Source organism: Choristoneura fumiferana, chromosome 3, assembly GCF_025370935.1.
Source record: "Choristoneura fumiferana chromosome 3, NRCan_CFum_1, whole genome shotgun sequence".
Taxonomy (NCBI): Eukaryota; Metazoa; Arthropoda; class Insecta; order Lepidoptera; family Tortricidae; genus Choristoneura; species Choristoneura fumiferana.
The window spans coordinates 20,670,301-20,682,383 of NC_133474.1; the positions used below are offsets into that span (position 1 = coordinate 20,670,301).

Genomic DNA, 12,083 nt, shown 5'->3' on the forward strand with positions numbered 1-12,083 from the left:
GATCAACTTAAATTGATTAAAAGTTTCAATAAATAAATTTTGGGTTTCTAAGTTTTTCGGAATTTACGTGCGCAATTATATTACGATTGAAATTAGCTGGAGCATGTACCTGCACTGCATTAATAAAAACAAAAGAAATTCAATTAATCAAGGAAAGTTTCGGGCCCGCTTGGAAATTAAACGAGCCAATATCAAATCTATCAATCTATCGAGATGTGGGTATACAGAAGAATGTTAAAGATTCATGGACGGATAGAGTAGAAACGAAACGGTATTGCAGAGAATGAATAAAAGCTTGGAAGTGATACGTAATATTAAACTGAGGAAGCTGTTGTATTTGGGGCATATAATGCGTAACAACAAGTATGGTCTGCTTCAGCTTATTATCCAGGGGAAGATACAAGGCCGCAGACCCAATGGCCGTAGACGTACCTCCTGGTTAAGAAACCTTAGAGACTGGTTCGGAATAAGTACCAGATCCCTCTTTCGAGCGGCAGTCTCTAAGGTAAGGATAGCCCTAATGATCGCCGACCTCCGATAGGAGAGGGCACCGGAAGAAGAAAAATACCAAATGAACTTCTCGATATTAACGCGTCCTGTTAACACATCTTATCTTATGTTCAATTTACTGCCAGTGTGATTCTCTAAATTTCGTACGCCGACAGGCACATCATAGTAAAGGTGTTCTTTTGTTTTCCTATTTATCACCTAATTGTGTTTACCTATGTTGACGACATAAATGAATTTGAATTTGTACGCCATTAGTGATATTTCGCCGGCCAAGTAACCCTTGACCAATTCAAAAAGGAGTAGGTACTTATAGGCGACGACCAGATGGCCTAGTGGTTAGAGAACCTGACTACGAAGCTTGAGGTCCCGGGTTCGATTCCCGTGTCGGGGCAGATATTTGTATGAAAAATACGAATGTTTGTTCTCGGGTCTTGGGTGTTTACTATGTATTTAAGTATGTATCTATCTATATAATTATATTTATCCGTTGCTTAGTACCCATAACACAAGCTTTGCTAAGCTTACTTTGGGACTAGGTCAATTGGTGTGAATTGTCCCGTGATATTTATATTATATTTATTTATATTTATTATAGGCAGAGTCATTCACGATGACGCGTGCCCGTGGTTCTTATTACAATGTCATTAATGGCTAGATTTGACAAAATCACTCGTCTTCGTGGATTGGCACTAAGTATACTATTCAAATAAACCTGTGTCAGTTAGAATGTTAACTTAATTTAAACTGCAAGCCAAACGTGGCCGTGAATATGAATATTATTTTAGAAATAATCATCCTCCCCGTAAGAAACTCTTTGTTCGCGAACAAAACTTAGCATATTAATCTGGCACGCAGTATATCACGCTAGAATAGAACCAGTTGCGTGAGCGTGAATGTACTGCTTTATTTGGCGGAGAAATTTATAATTTGAAAATTTTGTGTGGGAAAAATAGTAATTTTGGTGTACTAGTTGTTGAGCAGGCACTGTATTTGGTTGATTTGATAGGGCTAGCTTAAGGCGTGCTGGGGATTTAATAAATAAAAATTATATTCTCACTCGGAAACGTGTATTGCGCTCGCACAGGTGCATAGAGAAGGGAAGGGAAAAAAACTCAATTCTAACATAGAATCGACAGTCGAGATAGTGCTGTACCTTAGTGTTGGGGTTGCCAACATAGTGTACTTTTAGGAATAAAAAAATAAATATAGTACCTATTGAAAGAGAAATTTATCAAATTTTTTAAAATACTCGTAAATGGCCTCTCTAACAGAGGATCGTGGGTTAAAACCTCGGCTCGCACCTCTGTTTTTCGACATTCATGTGCGAAATGACATTTTGAAATTTACCACTTGCACGTTTGCCATCCAGTCGAATAAAAAAAAAACACGAATTTTACATTGTAAGAAAACATTGTTAGGAAACCTGCAAATCAATGGTGTGTGCGAAGCTCCCAACCCGCACTGGGCCCGCGTGGAAGTACGGCCCAAGCCCTCTCATTCTAAATCGCAAAAACGTTTGAAAAATTGTCTGGTAAATTTGATTTTTCTTGTTTCCCCACATTCTGTCTGTATGTATGTATGTATTGGTTTCGATTTTATCACGCATGTAGATGTGTATTAACATAACGAAGTGGTCAGTCATGCAAGCGGGCTTATCTCGCATCGGGGTTCGATTCCCGTCTATTACATGCACGTTTCGTGCATGGATATAACCAAGGGGCAAAAATCTAAAAAATTCGAGGATTTTTAAAAATAAAGCACTTTTGAATTTTTACTCACTCGTAACGACAACGTTTATTTAATTTGAGCCATTTTTATGCTTCCTTGTTTTTAGCAATGAAGACTACTAAATTTAAACAAATTTTTTATTTAATTTAAATATGTGAATATTAAAATACTGTTACAAATTAATATAAAATAATAGAATAACTTATTAAAATAAATAAATATCATGGGACAAGTGACACCAAGTATACTCAGCAAAAAAAATGTGTTCAATTTTTTTTTTAGATTAGGTTAATTTATTTGTTCTTTAACTATACCAAGTCACGCTACTCTAATTTTACCTGGAATAAAAAGCTAACAAAATGCCTTACAGCCATACGGGGCGGGCCTAGCATGGTCGGGTGCGCGTGCGCCGTTCACGGTGGGGCTAGCACGCTCGCACCCCGCAATTATGCCACCGACTGTTGAAGGTTAGAGGGGCGACGCGGTGAGTAAATATAGGTATTGTATTTTGTATTGTCTGCGATAATTTTTATGGCAATTTGTGACTTACCTTTAGTTTGAAGGTAAATGCGGGATCTGAAACAAAAATGCTATGTTAAAAAGGAACTCATTTATTTATTCAAATACTATTTACAGTAAATAAATTTTATGCGTAAAATTATAAGAGATAAAAAAAAAAACTAATCTGATATATTTTAACTAAATACTTATGTAACAGTAACAACAAAATTATAAAAAGAACTACCCCGTGCAAAAGATGTCAAATAAATTTAAGACAACATAAAAAATAAGTAAATAAATAAATATCATGGGACACTTGTCACCAATTGACTTAGTCCCAAACTAAGTAAAGCTTATAACGTTCATATAGTCACCTGAGCCGGTACGGCGAGGGTGGATAGTCACGTCGAGGGGAAAATGGGTTTAATGCTCTAGTTTTACACTCTGTTTTTCACTTCGATGACAAGGAAATGAAATAACAACAGTGGAAACAATTTGTTCACTTACTATATACCTTTTATTGTTCATGCATTAGTATATAATTTTAATTTTTAAATGTTATTGATCTATTTTGATTGATTTGGTTGATTTTTAGTTTTATATACATTAAAAATTATTAATAAAAATAATGTAGAAACTTCTTTGTTTGTGGCTGTTTACACCGGATTGCTTTGGTCTTAGACGAAGATTTTACTTCATGCACTAGAGCATAAAAAGTCATTGTATGTCGCCTAGTCTAGCATAAATACGAACTTTACGAGCATGAGAAGTGAAAATATAATTTACATTCTTACATACCTATAGCCTTATTTTTAATAGCATAACACTACGTTAGTAAAGCTATAACTAACAGTTAAACTCCTTATTCCAAATTAATTCCGTAGAGCGCGATGTGTTTTCAATTACGGGGCATTTGTTAAATTTTAATTAAGTTGTAATATTATAATTAATTTCGCTGTTGGAATATTAAAATGTTTAATTTATTATATTCACCGTGCTGGACGGGGCAGCCTTTGATTAGGGGAGATAGTATCGGTGGACGCGTGCCGGAATTTAAATGAAACAGGCTTGGTGACTTATTTAATGTTATTAAATTGGGTTGTATGTAGGATCCTTCGTTTGAAGTATTATCCGGACACAAAGCAGAACGTGTTTCAATTAGTGATGGCACCAGTCATGGACAAGAACCAATTATAGTCCTGTTTTCGGTAAAGTCAATTTTAAAAGTATTTGTTAAAAAAACCTTTTTAGAAAAAGCTTTTTTGCTGACTGTACTTTCATTGTCATCCAAACTAAATTTTCGTACCGAATTTCAAGTCAATGCCATTAACCGTTGAGGAGTTCCCTCCTGCAGAGACGATCCTGGCTACACTACCAGAATTTCACAACAGATTATTGTATTGTCACCAGATTTACGTAAGTATGCCAAATTTCAAGTCAACCCGACCACTGCAAGTGGGTCAAAATGAACTTGCAAGATTTGACCCGCACATACATACATACGAGTACATTGCAAGTTAAAGAAAAGCTTGTAAAAAAAACTGACACTTCTTTTTTTTAAATAACGACGCTATGTTCAGACAACTAATGATCATAACTGGTAATGTCCGTGAATGTTGGGCTATAGGACATTGAATCCTTACTGTCCATTATAGGGTAGGTACTACTGTGATTAGGTTTAGAGATGCTTTATTTACTCATAAGAACAATACAGTTCACTTAAAATGAGCTTACATAATATAATTCCTTAAAATTAAACATTTCAGCATGACCGTTGGAGATTTGTTGAAGTTACAAGTTCACAATTGGTGCCGTTATCCTAGGACTCCTAAATTAGGAGTTCCGCCGTTAATTACTTTAGTTTCATCAACATCATCTCGGTTTATACAAAATATGTCTGCAGGGCAGTCCCACGCGGGCTCAGTGCGGACTGGGAACTTCACACGTTTCTACGTTTTAATTTTCATTTAGAGATTTTTTTAAGATAGCCAGAAATTTTCCTTCGTAGGCTCCATTTTACAAATATAATAAAACCTTATTTTTTAAAACACAACCCTCCTTCGGGCAGTTGGCAAAAAATGCCTGTATTGTAATATTCAATGTAACGTTTCTGACGTCGCTCATGCGACAAATCCTTTGCGCATTTACAACATGAGTGTACATTTAAAAGCTTGCAGTTTACCACGCGTGCTAGTACGAGTTTAAATAGTGTTTTAAACGAGAGCAGGAACTCCGGCCGCGGCCAAGTTTGAGCCGCACTGAAGCCAATCTCTTTCGGCAAACATGTGACGCAGTGCACGGGTTAACTTTCAGTATCCTACTAATATGGGGCTGAAGACGGAGTGTTGTGACGCGCCATGGAAGAGGCCTATGTACAGCAGTGGACTGCTGAAGGCTGATGATGATGATGATGTTCCTACTAATATTAGAAAGAAAGAAAGAAAAGCAATACATTTATTTAACGTCATAAAAACATCACAAATGACAAAACCATACAAAAAGACAAGAAATACATGACGCTAAATATTACAAATGCAAAAGTTTGTCAGTATGTGTGTACGTTTGTTACTCCTTCATGTTAAAACGGCTGGACGGTTTTGAGTGAAATTTAGTAGGTATGTGGATAGAAATCTAGAATAACACATAGTCTATACTATTTATCCCGATATTCCGCCCCGACGAAAAAGCATAAGTTTGACACCAATTTCTGTCTATCTGTGACATCGTAACTCTTAAACAGAGAGACCGGTTATGATACGTTTTTTTGAGTGAAAGCGAGTTTTCTTGCGGTCGTTATTGGCTATTTGTTATTAAAATCGGTTTATAAATTTAAAGCCAATTTTGAGATATTGAACTTTGTAATGGTAATGTCGAGGGTAATTTAACTTTTTCTAGGTTTGAAAAAAAATGACTTTCTGCTAAGTTTCTACTGAATTATTCTTCTTGGGATAAGCGCTTAGTGTCAAATAATAGTACATTATTGCAGAGGCCAGGAAAAAGTAATTCGTGGATGAGAAGAGTTTAACGGACGAAGCGTAGCTTGAATGAATACGAATTTACGAATTGCCATTTCCGCTGAGGCATATTATAGTGCTTTTCTTCAATAATGCGAGGAAATAAAGCAAAATTATTAAAATATTGTTTGAATGCTTAGGGACGGTTTCAAAATTTAAAGTTTTGCCCTTATACTTCCCCGCGATACTTGTTTTTTTTCTGTACACGTTGTGTAGTACACGACACGAATAATTTACTTAATTATATTTTTTTTTATTATATCAATTAAAAAAAAGTTAAATGCAACGAAGCTTTGTTTAACTAAATTACAGTGCTACTGAACGCTTTTTATTTTGTTACCATTTTTCGGTATTTTGTGCTTGAACTTGAAATATTAAAAAAAAAACAGTGACACTGTTCGAGACATTTTTCTTCCTAAATTAAATCTCAGACTAAAACTTTAAAAAAAATGTAGATGGAATTTGATCTTTACGAATATTTCGCTGTTCAGATTGACTTATCGTTGTCAAAACGTGAATTTAAAAAGTAAAAAAAACTATACAGTACTTAATGGAATTTCGTAAATAGGTACAATTCCCGGCCGCCCAGATGAGCATATTGGAGAGAACACAATTTAATTAAAATTTTATTCGGTTACTGTTTTTTCTCTGTTGCCGTGTGTAACGTATACAGCACTGTTCCTCTAGTTACCTGTGGTCGCTGCTTTCACTAGATAAAATATTTGAGATTCGGCCCAAAGGATTTCATGCGGCGTGTATCAGTGGCTTTGGCTGGGAATCAAACCCTGTTCGTTTCTGATTGAGAGTAACTTCTGTGTGATACCGTTCCGGTGGCGGTCTTAGAGTTACTCTAGTTTGGAAGGAATACTGTTTTGAAACAACTGCAGTTTTAGTAAAGCTATATTGCTCCATTTCAATTCACAAAGTAATTTCTTAAGAGCTGTGAAAAAAAAAACGCACATTGTCAATTTCTACTACAGTAAGTTAAGTAATACATACTCGTACAGCGATTGCTCGGTTGTGATATGGATCGTTTTTAGGGTTCCGTAGCCAAAATGGCAAAAACGGAACCCTTATAGTTTCGCCATGTCTGTCTGTCTGTCCGTCCGCGGCTTTGCTCAGAGACTATTCGTAGCTAATTCATAGTCCATCTTCCTGGAGATCCGGGAGTGTTTAAGACGTGAGTTATCCGTTTTTAGGGTTTCGGAGCCAAAATGGCAAAAACGGAACCGTTATAGTTTTGTCAAGTCCGTCTGTCTGTCTGTCTATCAGTCCGTCCGTATGTCACAGGCATTTGATTTTACTCGAAAACTACAAGATGTATATTAATGAAATTTGGAGTACAGATGTCTTGTCAATTTAGTTTTGTAGTTAAATTACAAAAATAAATATTTATAGGGGGGCACTCCATACACATAACAGAAATTGAAAAAAAAAAATATATTTTTTTTTTAACTCGCATCAACGTGTGGCACATAGTTCAGCTCATTTGAAAATATAGTAAAGTTTCTCAAAAACTTTTTGATTAGGTGAAGATTTTCGGTAATAATCGCTCCCAAAGTAGAAAAAATTGTGCCCCCCCCCTCTATCTTGTAAACCGTTTGTCCAAAAAATATGGAAAGTTAACGCTTAATAAATACTTTCAACGAAAATTGGTTTCAACATGATCGGATATACCGTTTTTGAGTTATTGCCGAAAAACTGCGCTTCTCAACAAAAGGACGTAAGTGCCGTGAAGATACGCTCTTTTTCTGGTACTTAATAGATTTTAAGACTGTAGTAAGTGTTTTAATTGTGTTAGAACGCACATAATATTACTTGATTTTTTTCGTAATGGCTACGGCACCCTATCTTGGGCGTGTCCGACACGCTCTTGGCGGGTTTTTCATTAAATATGAATGAGTTTCACAAAAAATTGGTTTGTATAAGGTCTGAAATAAATGTATTTTATTTTATTTAAAGGCACGTATAAACTGAGAATGAATGGTGTTAGCAATAGTAGTTGTTAGGGTTCCGGACCCCAAATGGAAAAATGGAGCCTTGCAGTTTTCTACGATAAAAACTATCCAAAGTCCTCTTTAGGGTAAGTATTAAACTATCTCCATACCAAAGTTTATCTTAATCGATTAAGCAGTTTAAGCGTGAAGAGAGTAAAAAGACAGACATGGTTATTTTTGCATTTATAATACTAGTAAGAAAGGATAAAGATGCAATAAATAAAGCAAATTTGTATGTATGATATTTTAATTTTCGACATTCAAATATGTTGACATTTACAACTTAGGATTGTTAAGTAGGTATTTATTTTTGTACCTATTTTCGTTGGACAATGTTTTTATATAAAATCGAAACTGTATCACGAAAAACTGGTTGATTCCTCAATTTATGGCAGTGCCAATTGGAATCGCTGAGTCGGTTTGAATTTCATTTATTTTGATGGTCCTAATCTATGTAGATTGCGGATGGAGTGGAAAAGAGCCTGAATTGGAGATCAAATTCCTGAATAAACTGCCATATTACGTCAAATTGATACATATTTATGTTATGTTTGCTATAATTAGAGCTCTCAAAAGACTAAGGGGTTGTTTCACCATCCATTGATTAGTGTTAACTGACGGTTAAATGTGATGCCGTCTCTACTTGTTTTGTTCGAATAGTCGGAGACGGCATAGCAGAGCCTACAGACTGCAATGCAGGATAATGAATAGATTTCTTTTTTCCTGAATGGCAACACTGGCATAGATAATAGATCACTCGTTTTTGGCTCGAAATTCAAACTTGTGATTTTATTTTGCTTAATATACAAAATGTACACACCCAATATCATATTTTCTCAAGTTTTTCGCGAATCATAAGGTCAAAGAATCGAATTGCTTTAAAATTCCAGAGAAATAATTCGTTGTTTGGGAGAAACGTGTCAAATCAAAATAGTGTTGTAGAGCGCCATCCTGCTCTGTCTCGTATATTTTGTCCCATTCTGGCGGTTCAGTTTTATATTTTAAATAAATACGATCATACGGGTCTCATCAATTCGATGCGGGTAAACACTGGTTTTATGTATTTAATGCATTCACTGCCACCGACGCACTTATGCGTATTCCAAATATTAGCCCAGTGCCGCTGTCATAATTATTCATACACTTTGAACGCACATGTGCGTCGGTGACACCTGTGGAAGTCAGTTGGCAGTGAATGCATTAATCCCAATATTATTATATAAATGCGAAAGTTTGTCCGTCTGTTTGTTTGTTTGTTTGTCAACGCATCACGTCTAAATCGCTGTACCGATTTAGATGAAATGTGGTATACAGATAGTTTAAGTCCCGGTGAAGAACAAAGGTTAGTTTTTATCCCGGAAAATTGCATAGTTCTCAAGGGATAGCGATAAACGAATTCTGCGCGGACGGAGTGCGGGCAACAGGCTAGTCTTTCATAAATTGTAACATAATATTATCACGACGTTATATTGTCAAAAACTAACCTTAAGAGCAACTTAGCTTACAAATTAAAGTATTATCCTTTAAATTGCAGCCACAAAATACAATGTTGCTACGACAGCGACCGGCAACTTCCACAAAGTGTGTCAACGAGACGGCAACTTAATCGGTTCTGTAAGTACGGAGCAAACTGGCTGTGACAGACAGACAGACACACGAGTAACATAAGAAATCCTTTTTTATTAAACTGCCTTCAAGAAGACTCGATTCGATTGTATTTATTTTTATGTTTAGAATTCTATCATTTATGTATAATCGATATAGTGTTTTTATTATTATTGAAGCTACATTGCCGTACCAAATTTCAAGTCGACATCATGAATCGTCGATGAGTACCGTCCTACGGAGACGATCCTGGCCAAACTAACCAAGATGTCACTACCAGATAATGTATTGTCATCAAATGTACATATTAGTAAGTACCCGTGCCAAATTTCAAGTCGATACGACCATTGGAAGTGGGTCAAAATGAACTTCCGAGATTTGACCTAACAACAATAAACAGGGCATGTTTAATAAAAGCTCGTGTTACTGCCTTTGAAACACCGGCAGGTCCATAAAATAGTAAAAAAAAACGTAAAACTCTTCTTATTCCCAAAACTCGTCGTCACCCAATCCTGCGGCCGTAAATTGCCCGAGATGACATACGTCGCCTATCTACCATCTTGGCCAGTTTCGGACGAGTTATGGCTGTCCAGGCGTGGGCGCATATGTGAGAATATGCGGACGGGTGTTAGGCTGAGATATTTTGAGGACATTTTTATAATAGGTAGTGAAAGAGTGTTCAAATTATTTGTTTTTAACCCACAAAGCAAAAGCAGGGATATTCATTTAGAGGGTTGCTCAGCAACGGATAACAAATATACATATAAAGATAAATAAATATTTAAGTACATAAATTCGTATTATTCATTCCAGTATCTGCTCCTAGAGATCGAACCCGGGACTTCAAACTTAATTATTCAGTCTCTAACTGTTTATTTTTCTATCCAGTCGTCACACAATAAACCCTAATTAAGTGTTAGTGTACCAAAGTGGAAAATAGCAGGTAGATTTACAACAAGAGCATAAAACGAGCCCGTACTGCGAGGGTGGATAGATACGTCGAGGGGAAAATGGTCTCCGGTTTAATGCTCGAGTTTTACACTCTGCTTTGCACTCCGATGGCGAGGAAATGAAATAGCAAGAGTGGAAACAAATTCTGAATTTAAATCATAAAATAAAAAATACTAAAAAAATAACTACAAACTTCTTTGTTTGTGGCTGTTTACATCTGATTCCCTTGAAAGACGAAGATTTTACTTTATGCACTAGAGCATAAATGTATACGTTATACGGTTCGGTTATGTCACGAAATAGTCATATAATTGTGCCAAAACCTGCCTGTGGGTAAACGTCTACATAAATTTTATAGGCTTTGATTATTTAGCTAGATAAATACTCAAAGGTTGACGTTTGATCTTTTCTCGTGATTGGTTACATAACTAAATGAGCCAGTCACAAGCAAACGTCAAACTTCAAACGGATCTTACGATACTGAAGGCATCAGACTTTGCTATCCGTCCGTCCGTCTGTCATCAGAGGATACAGATCCTCATGAACTGTAATAGTTAGACGGTTGAAATTTTCACAAATTATGTATAACTGTGGTCGCTATAACAACAAATACTAAAAACAGAATAAAATAAGTATTTAAGGGGGGCTCCCATACAACAAACGCGTTTTTTTTTGCCTTTTTAGGGTTCCGGGGCCAAAATGGCAAAAACGGAACCCTTAAAGTTTCGCCATGTCTGTCTGTCTATCCCTCCGTCCGCCGCGGCTTTGCTACCGGCTTAGATTTTAGAGGGGAGGGGGGGGACGCTCGATTGAAAATTTGCACTTTAAAGTTGAATATTTCGCAAAAAAATCAATGAATCGAAAAATCGTCTTAGCAAACCCCTAATGGTTTTAAAATACCTATCCAACGATACCCCACACTATAGGATTGGATGAGAAAAAAAAATCACCCACACTTTACGTCTATGGGAGTTACCCTAAAAAAATTTTTTTTATTTCTTTATTGTACCATATTGTCGGCATAGTTTACATATCCGTGCAAAATTACAGCTTTATAAATACAATATAAATTACAGCTTTACAGACATAAGGGTGCCGTTTTTGCCATTTTGGCTCCGGAACCCTGAAAAGAAAGAAGTAAAGGAAATTTTAAGCCATACTTAATTCTAGCAGTGTGTGTGTTCCAATTAATATTATCATACCAAACTTTGCTACAAACCCAATAGCATCTGAATAAATAAACACGCAGCAACTGGCTCTAACTAATTTCGCGCTCAAAGACGGAAGTTAGACATGCGTTCAGACTAGCAGTTAGCCTAGTTCCGATCTAGGGTTAGACTCAGCTCTGGCTTTGAAGGCTTCGTTATTATACTGTTCATCTCGATCCGTATGGCGGATGTAAAGCGGATCCTTTGACGTAAATTGAATTATATGTACACGAATGGGAATGAAATGATATCTGAATGGAAGTCAAACTTTATTATAACCATTCATTGTCACCAATTTGAGCTCCACAGGAAACGTATATGGAAGAGCGGTGCCCCTTAGCACAGGTATTTCATTACTTAAAAAGGGGACACCAGCACATTGTAAAATTAGAACTAAGTGAACGAATAAATCATTTTTAATTTTTTTCATTTTCATCAAACCTTTTTGGTGAGCTGTCGAACGAGGTATTCCCGCGGGATAGATATAAACGAATTCTACGCAGAAGAAGTCGCGGACAATAGAATGGTTTCACACATAAATTCCAAAAAATACAGAGGTGCAAGCCTGG

The 12,083-nt window shown here is 36.2% G+C and overlaps 1 protein-coding gene across 1 annotated transcript in view; it reads right to left on the bottom strand.

Moving 5' to 3' along the window:
- LOC141426898 (uncharacterized) overlaps positions 1-12,083 on the bottom strand; it is a 568,321-nt gene that overhangs the window by 522,966 nt on the left and 33,272 nt on the right. Inside the window, exon 2 of the mRNA XM_074086145.1 lies at positions 2,789-2,814. The gene's annotated coding sequence lies outside the window, so the exon portion shown is untranslated. The remainder of the gene's footprint in view (positions 1-2,788; positions 2,815-12,083) is intronic.